The sequence below is a fragment of the Rattus norvegicus genome, chromosome 2, assembly GCF_021556685.1.
Source record: "Rattus norvegicus strain SHRSP/BbbUtx chromosome 2, alternate assembly SHRSP_T2T, whole genome shotgun sequence".
NCBI classification, from domain to species: domain Eukaryota; kingdom Metazoa; phylum Chordata; class Mammalia; order Rodentia; family Muridae; genus Rattus; species Rattus norvegicus.
In genome coordinates this window covers 34,415,103-34,425,045 of record NC_141535.1, presented here as the reverse complement: position 1 = coordinate 34,425,045, position 9,943 = coordinate 34,415,103, and positions in this window count along the sequence as shown.

Genomic DNA, 9,943 nt, shown 5'->3' with positions numbered 1-9,943 from the left:
GAATGGAATTATTATAAATTGGGCATTCAAAGTCATGTGACATCATTCTACCTTTAGGGTGCATTGGCTATGCCCGCGTGCATCTGAGTTGGCTCATAACAGCTGTGTCTGAGTCTGTCTGTAACTCCTCAAAGAACTTGTGAAAACTGAAATAACCAGGCACTCTTGTAGGATGGGACCCATTACCTGCCTGTCTTCCGGACACCAAGTGAGGGAATATGCTGAAGTGGGAGTTAGAGCCACAAGTGGTTGAGCTTATCGTTAAAGCTAGACAATAATTTTTAATTTTGACACCTATTTCCAGGTCTCCCCTCCCATTGTTAGACCTTTGCCCAATTTCATAATTATTAACATTTGGATTTAGTTTCAGGCTCCTACTCTTGGAAGGTATTGTTGAAATTACTACTGGTTCTGCATCCCAGCACTTGTAAAGGAAATGTGTTAGTGTTTCACTGCTGTGAAGAGACACCATGACCAAGGCAATTCTTATAAATGGAAAGGTTTAACTGGAGCTGGTGGGGAGCATGGCATCATGTAGGAAGACATGGTGCTTGCAGAGCTGAGCGTTCTACATCTTGACCTAAAGTCAGCCAGGAGGAGGCTTTCTTAAGAATTGGGAGGAACCTGAGTACTAGGAGACCTCAAAGTCTGCCTACACAATGACACTGCCTCCAGCAAGGCCACACCTATTTCAATAAGGCCACACCTTCTAATAGTGCCACTTCCCATGAGCCAAGCACCACGGATGGTTTATTAGACACAGGGCGGATACTCTTGTGATGCTATCAAGAACAAACGGAGAGTGAGCTCAAAGGTAGCATCTTGATTGTTGCACTGTAAATTTGCTGTATTTGGTTCAGGTTTTAATCAAGAATTTGAGATATGTGCATGTGGGGTCTTTCCTTTTATATAGAGATGTTGATACAAAACAGAATTGGTGCTTTTGTCATGGAAGCCACATCACATCTTTTTACTTGGCAATCTCAAAGCAATTCCCAGCATTTGGCCTGACTTGCACTGTCGTGTTACTAGGTAGGGAAGGTCCTCAAATGTATTTTCCCTAGCTATGCACATTAGTGCCCAGTGACAGCTTTGTGATGACAAAAGGGGGAAGTCATTGAGTCTAAATCCAAGTTTCCCTTCTCCTCTTTCATCCTCCTCAGCAGGCTCTTACTCACTGAGTAATTGGACAGATGCAGTGAGAGCAATGGAAGCTTTCATGGAAATTGGCTGGCTACTTCATAGGATTTGGTCTGGGATGAGACTCCAGTGTTCAAAGATACTATCCCTCTGTGAGTCTGAGAAGCCACCTTGTGATTAAATCTGGAACCCATTTTATTGAATGAGCCTATTGGAAATAAGTCCCCAATGTGATCACAGTGCCTTTAAGATAGCACACACCCATTTAAGGGAGAAGGCTCGCTTCTCACGCAAAGTAGCCTTCCCTCATCATATCCTTCAGCAGATGGTGTGGTAGATGCGTAGACTTTTAGCAATTCTCCAAGTTAATCCTTTTGCTTTTCTGAAAAATAAAGTGCTAATCTCAAGTCATCCACTTGAGTGACAGGTCCATCACCAAGGCATGGTTTTGTTATTCTAGATGCTAGTTTTAGCATCCTACATAAAATCACAGTAAGACGAGATGCTGTCATGGAGATGGTTATTGTAATGGAGGGGAAATAAGACTGTAGCTTAACAGTGATGATCCCAATATGATCGTGCCTCAGAGGGAATGAGGACACTTGTCATATGCCAAGCTCATACCATATATAAAAGCTGTCTGTATGTTTTCTTGATCCTCAGATCAAATTTATGGGAGGGGGGAGACATGTTCATCCTATTTTAATTGATAAAGATATGGAGACACAGAGCCTTTCCTAGCACTGTAATAAATATAGCCCTCTGCTCTGAAGGCCCAGAGTTGGTAGACTGCCTGTCACAGCTTTGGAAAGGTGAGACTGGCTTTGCTGCATTGCTTCTGATTCGGCAAGAACAGCTTCACCAACCAGATGGAGGAACTACAGATGGCCGCTCCATGATTACATCACCACCCAGGGAAAGTTGGAAGCCGTCACACACCCACTACTATGCAGTCGAAAATGTAAATCACCTAGAAAATTGAGCACCAGGAAGCGAAGAAAACAAACCTCATAATTGAACTTTTAGAAGCCCCGTTGACAAGTGGTCTCTGCTCCATCAGGAGTTATATACACATAAAGGGGAGGTTCTGGGGATGGGGAAGACTTGGTATCCCTGTTGTGAGTTTGGTATTTCTGTCAAGAACTAGATCAGGAATCAATTAGAGGCCAGAAAATGAGGAATTTGACAAGACACCAAGGCAGAGTCAGAATTGGGGAGAACAGGTGGACACAACGCATGTGGTAAGTTCAGAAAGAAGAATGGCCAGTACCAGGGTTTTCAGACATGGCTTGGCAGATGACAGGAAGAAACATCTAAGGAAAGGCTTCCAGATGGGAGACAGAAAAGTGCATGCTTGTTTACTTACCTGGTACTAAATTTCACACTTAGTAGGGCAGATGGAAGTGATAAGGAATATATTCTACACTTTTAGAAACCTAGACATCTAACCACCGTAGACTCCTGTCCCCTGGGCAAGAAATCTCCACTCACTTTGAATGCATCTGGACAGGACTCTGGTGTTGCTTTATTCCTCTTCTAAACATGGATCCCGAGTCAGAAAAGCAAAGGCAGACCTTTACAGAACTGGGATTTTACCAGGCTTTTCCTACTCAACTAGATTCAAGTAAACACTGAATTTGCATTTTATAAATGCATACAAACCTGAGATTGAAAATGTAGAGAAATTAGGTCAGTACCTGGCAAGGAGCAGGAATTGTCCCTTGAGCAATTTCCATTAGACTTATGTGAAGGGAAAACTGCAACACTGCAGCCCTGAACTGAAGTCTTAGCAGTGGAAAGAGTAAAAAGTGCAGTGATTTTAGCACTTTCTCATCCAGGACAAAGGTGAGTGTGCTCTTGAGGAAGACCTGAGTAAACCCCCAGTGGCTGTCCTAGACTGAAACCATAAATACCCTGACATATAACATGAAGTGATGAGAAGTCACTGTATGAGAAGGTCTGTATTTTAATGAATAAGTATAGATAGAAATAGAGAGAACTATTTCTCTCTAGAGGTAGATATATAGATATACTCTTATTTATTTTTTATAATAAATAAATATATATATGTACACACACACATATGTAAATACTCATGGACATCCCAAAACACAGACTTCTCATGAGGCCAGAGGACCCACATAGCAAAATGAAAACTGTTCTGACAGTAAAACATCTGGAGTTAGGAAACTCACTAGGAAGACTGCTTATGGACTCTAAACTGTGTGTTTGGGGGATTTCCATCCTGGTGACAGCAGAAATGACCAAAATAAGCCACGTCTGCAAGAACCGTCTGTGGAGAAGCTCTCAGAACTGTAAAGATATGTTACAAACCCATTGGAGAGTGGTGAGTTTCTTCTATTGCCTAATAGTTCCAAAGTAAACAAATGTTTTAATGGCTGCTGTAAACTTGTGCTCCAAATTATTGGTAACTTGTGTCCATGATCTAAGAGCATCCTGGGATCATAAGGAAGACCGGTTGACATAAGCACTGTCAACAAAAGAACAATTTAATTTCACAGGCTGACACCTTTCGCCTGGTGACGTTCTCAGTATCTGTGCTACATATCTATTTTACCCTACACAAGGCCGGTATGAATTAGTGTCATGAAGAACTGTGCGTTCTTTGATGTCTATTTGGAGATGTTACTCTGCCCTCAGCATCCGTGTAGCTATAAACAACAGGGAGGTGTTGATTGGTGAATATATTTTTAGTCAGATGACTTCAGCCCCAAACAAGGAGTGCTTCAGGCAGTAGGTTCTGAAGTCTATCTTGTTAGGCCTCATAAACCCTGGGTAGAACAGTTCTGGCCCAGTGTGGTGTGTCTATCGGGGTGTGTGTGTGTGTGTGTGTGTGTGTGTGTGTATTTTGGTGGACAGCCTTAGATGACCTATAAGAATGTATCTATCAACATCCCATGTAGAATGTTTGAGAAAAGTCTAAGAGGTGAGATGAGGAGGCCACTATGATCATTCAGAGTCTACATGTCTATGCCTGGCCTTTTATCTTGCCACATTGTCCTTCAGGCTCATCCATGCCATCATTAACATTAGGTTCATTAAATTCTATGTGTATATTATGTGTACCAATACATTATTGTATGTTGTATATCGAACAATATTCTATGGTATATTATGTGTACCATGTTTTCTTTAGAAATGTGTTTGTTTATGGCCACTTCTGATTTACTATCTTTTAATTTTTACATTTATTTATGTGCACGTCCACATGGTCATGCATTACTGAACATCTATGGGAGTGAGAGAACAATCTAAAATTCAGTTCGGTCCTTCTACTATGTGGGTTCCAGGAATAGAACTCAGGACTTTAGGCTTGGTGGCAAGCTTCTTTAGTTGCTAAGCCAGAATACTGGCCCTAATTCCATATCTTGGCTACTGTGAGCATTACTAAAATTAATATGCCAATGCAGACAATTCTTTGATATATTGATTTATTTCATATACATGCATATGTATAAGCATATATATATTAAGATAATTACCATGTAATTTGGCACTCCTGTATACATACATTTTAATTTTTGAGGAACCTTTATCATGTTACCAATTATGATGTCACTGATTTACCTGTCAATCAACAGTGTCTAAGCTTCGTATTTTTCCACAACCTTGCCAGAGTTTTGATAATTTTTTGGAACAGTTATCCTAGAAACTATGACATGATGTCAACTTGTGGTTTTATTCACAGTTCTCAGATTTTGACTGATATTGGTCACTTTCCCATGTGTGTTGTCAACTTTTTATGTCTTCTAGAGGTTAAAAAACTATCAAAGTGTAATTGTGGCTCTGTGGCTACTTTGATTTTCAATATGATTTTTTTTTTTTTTTTTTTTTTTTGGAGCTGGGGACCGAACCCAGGGCCTTGTGCTCTACCACTGAGCTAAGTCCCCAACCCTTCAATATGAATTTTAAGGTGTGCTTTTTTTCTATTTCTGTAAAAATAATCAGGGGTTGGGGTCAAGGATAGCGTCAAATCTACAAATGGCATGTGTGTTATGGGCACAATAACAACTCTCTTCTCATCAGTTTCATCAATGTCTTATAATTTTCATTTGTAAGTTTTCAACTTTTTCACTTAAATTTACTGCTACATATTGAGTATTTTGATGTCATAGCACATGGGAATTATTTTCTTAAAGTTTTTTGAACAGTTGTTTACATTGATAGAAGCATGGCTGATTTCTTTGAATGTTTCTTTTGTACCCTGAAATGTCAGAAAACAAACAATCACAACGGCAAACATTTGGAGAGGACAGCAGCTTTTCTGGAATCTTCAAGGTTCTCTACAAATCATGTCATGTACAAATAGAGATAATCGGATGTCTTCTTTTCAATTTCGATGCTTTTATTTTCTTCACATCATCGTTCTGGCTAATATTCCCAGAGCCATATTGAATAGAGGCAGTGATAGTGGACTGTGGTTGTGAGGTGTGTGGTTTTTACTGTTAAGGCATGTTCCTTCTACACCCACTTTGCTGAGCACTTTTATAATGACAAGGTGTTGACCTCTGTCAGACACTGGTCATATCTATTGAGGTCCACACAGGGTTTCCATCTTGCATGGTGATGGTGTGCCAGCCTTGACTCTAGATAACTAAAGGAAAGCTTAGAATGGCGAAGGCTCTTCTCTTTCTCAAAACCCTCTTTACAAGCTTTATGTCATATTGCAGAATCAAAAGGACAGCTTTTTACTCAGCACTAAGTAATGATGTCTGAGGTTTGGTATATGCCAAGTCTTTCTTTCCTATGGAAAGAAACACTGAATAGGCCAAAGGACTCAGAGAAAACAGATTTTACCACAGAATAAGAGCGAAGGGAGGAAAGAGAGTGGTTATTGTGGTTTGAATGTGAAGTGGTCTCTACAGGCTGGTGTTTCAAACACTTGTTTCCCAGCTGATGCTGTGCCCTTCGGAGCATGTGGTACCTTAGGAGGTGGAGCCTTCCTGGGGAAAGCAGGTCCCTAGGAGTGGGCCTCTTAGGATGACATCTGATCTCTATGCAGTTCTGTCTATTCGTTCTCCTTTCTGATTGTGCTGGTGTGACCTCCAGCTGCTGCCCAGAGAGCTGCTCTGCCATGCCTTTCCCACAGCAATGCCCTTTAACTCTGAAACCACAAGCCAAGAGAAATCTTCCCACCCCTTAAATCCTCTGTGGGGTATTCAGCCACAGGGTGCAAAAAAGTGTTTGATATAATGACGGCATCCATATTTTGAAAACACGGGCTTTAGCTTTAGAGCTCCACCTGAGCCCCCAAAAGGGCCAATGACTATGTGAACCAAATGTAGGTTTCTGTATCCAATGTTTTTGTGCTTTCCTTGTGGAGGCCCCCTCCCCTCCCCTGGGGGTTCAGAAAGATGACTATCTTGTGGCTCCTGTGGAAATCACTGGGCTAATGGGGGTAGGATCAGGATTTGAGCTTGTGGGTTCTATCCTGAGAACTTAATAGAAGTACAATACCGACCTGCAGAGAGCAGAGGAGTGTGGATAAGGAAATCCATAGCATACGAGAGTACAGGCCACAGACTCTTCTACCTTGCCTTTCTCTGTCTCCAGGAAAGTTCTTATTCTACTGGAAACACATCAGGCAAATGGAAGTATGGCTCACTTGGAAGGCTTTTCATAAAGGACTAAATGAGAGTTTGTCAAGAATGAACAGGAGTGATCCCAAAACACCAACTCATGGGAAGCAACCTAAGTTCATGAAGTTGTCATTCATACTTCCAGAGAAATGACTTAAATGAACCACTTATTGGATGTCTCTTAGGAGCTTACATTTTGGGTTCTATATTTTTATTCATATCCTTCTTATTAACAGGTACCAACAATGTACATAGTGTTGAGGTGATTTACTTTAAATGGGAGGAATTGAATTAAGAAGTAACTGCCCCCACACCCGCGGATCCCGGCCCGCAGCAGCTCTCTGCTCCCAGACCCCGTGGGAAAGAGACCTCACCGCCTGGTCAGGTGGGCACTCCTAAGGCTGCGGAGCGGAAGAGACCACCAACACTGCCCACCCCTGCCCACATCCCTGGCCCAAGAGGAAACTGTATAAGGCCTCTGGGCTCCCGTGGGGGAGGGCCCAGGAGCGGCAGGACCCCTGCCGGAGACACCGCCGGAACCTGAAGGAAACAGACCGGATAAATAGTTCTCTGCACCCAAATCCCGTGGGAGGGAGAGCTAAACCCTCAGAGAGGCAGACACGCCTGGGAAACCAGAAGAGACTGCACTCTGCATACACATCTGGGACGCCAGAGGAAAACACCAAAGGCCATCTAAAACCCTGGTGCACTGAAGCTCCCGGAAGGGGCGGCGAATATCTTCCTGGTTGCTGCCGCTGCAGAGAGCCCGTGGGCAGCACCCCACGAGCGAACTTGAGCCTCGGGACCACAGGTAAGACCAACTTGTCTGCTGCAAGAAAGCTGCCTGGTGAAATCGGGACACAGGCCCACAGGAACAGCTGAAGACCTGTAGAGAGGAAAAACTACACGCCCGAAAGCAGAACACTCTGTCCCCATAACTGACTGAAAGAGAGGAAAACAGGTCTACAGCACTCCTGACACACAGGCTTATAGGACAGTCTAGCCACTGTCAGAAATAGCAGAACAAAGTAACACTAGAGATAAGCTGATGGCGAGAGGCAAGCGCAGGAACCCAAGCAACAGAAACCAAGACTACATGGCATCATCGGAGCCCAATTCTCCCACCAAAGCAAACATGGAATATCCAAACCCACCAGAAAAGCAAGATCTGGTTTCAAAATCATATTTGATCATTATGCTGGAGGACTTCAAGAAAGACATGAAGAATTCCCTTAGGGAAACACAGGAAAACATTAATAAACAAGTAGAAGCCTACAGAGAGGAACCGCAAAAATCCCTGAAAGAATCGCAAAAATCCCTGAAAGAATTCCAGGAATACACAATCAAACAGTTGAAGGAATTAAAAATGGAAATAGAAGCAATCAAGAAAGAACACATGGAAACAACCCTGGATATAGAAAACCAAAAGAAGAGACAAGGAGCTGTAGATACAAGCCTCACCAACAGAATACAAGAGATGGAAGAGAGAATCTCAGGAGCAGAAGATTCCATAGAAATCATTGACTCAACTGTCAAAGATAATGTAAAGCAGAAAAAGCTACTGGTCCAAAACATACAGGAAATCCAGGACTCAATGAGAAGATCAAACCTAAGGATAATAGGTATAGAAGAGAGCGAAGACTCCCAGCTCAAAGGACCAGTAAATATCTTCAACAAAATCATAGAAGAAAACTTCCCTAACCTAAAAAAACAGATACCCATAGGCATACAAGAAGCCTACAGAACTCCAAATAGATTGGACCAGAAAAGAAACACCTTCCCTCACATAATAGTCAAAACACCAAACGCACAAAATAAAGAAAGAATATTAAAAGCAGTAAGGGAAAAAGGTCAAGTAACATATAAAGGCAGACCTATCAGAATCACACCAGACTTCTCGCCAGAAACTATGAAGGCCAGAAGATCCTGGACTGATGTCATACAGACCCTAAGAGAACACAAATGCCAGCCCAGGTTACTGTATCCTGCAAAACTCTCAATTAACATAGATGGAGAAACCAAGATATTCCATGACAAAACCAAATTTACACAATATCTTTCTACAAATCCAGCACTACAAAGGATAATAAATGGTAAAGCCCAACATAAGGAGGCAAGCTATACCCTAGAAGAAGCAAGAAACTAATCGTCTTGGCAACAAAAAAAAAAAAAAAAAAGAGAATGAAAGCACACAAACATAACCTCACATCCAAATATGAATATAATGGGAAGCAATAATCACTATTCCTTAATATCTCTCAACATCAATGGCCTCAGCTCCTCAATAAAAAGACATAGATTAACAAACTGGATACGCAACGAGGACCCTGCATTCTGCTGCCTACAGGAAACACACCTCAGAGACAAAGACAGACATTACCTCAGAGTGAAAGGCTGGAAAACAATTTTCCAACCAAATGGTCAGAAGAAGCAAGCTGGAGTAGCCATTCTAATATCAAATAAAATCAATTTTCAACTAAAAGTCATCAAAAAAGATAAGGAAGGACACTTCATATTCATCAAAGGAAAAATCCACCAAGATGAACTCTCAATCCTAAATATCTATGCCCCAAATACAAGGGCACCTACATATGTAAAAGAAGCCTTACTAAAGCTCAAAACACACATTTCACCTCACACAATAATAGTGGGAGATTTCAACACCCCACTCTCATCAATGGACAGATCATGGAAACAGAAATTAAACAGAGATGTAGACAGACTAAGAGAAGTCATGAGCCAAATGGACTTAACAGATATTTATAGAACATTCTATCCTAAAGCAAAAGGATATACCTTCTTCTCAGCTCCTCATGGTACTTTCTCCAAAATTGACCATATAATTGGTCAAAAAATGGGCCTCAACAGGTACAGAAAGATAGAAATAATCCCATGCGTGCTATTGGACCACCACGGCCTAAAACTGGTCTTCAATAACAATCAAGGAAGAATGCCCACATATACTTGGAAATTGAACAATGCTCTACTCAATGATAACCTGGTCAAGGAAGAAATAAAGAAAGAAATTAAAAACTTTTTAGAATTTACTGAAAATGAAGGTACAACATACCCAAACTTATGGGACACAATGAAAGCTGTGCTAAGAGGAAAACTCATAGCGCTGAGTGCCTGCAGAAAGAAACAGGAGAGAGCATATGTCAGCAGCTTGACAGCACACCTAAAAGCTCTAGAACAAAAAGAAG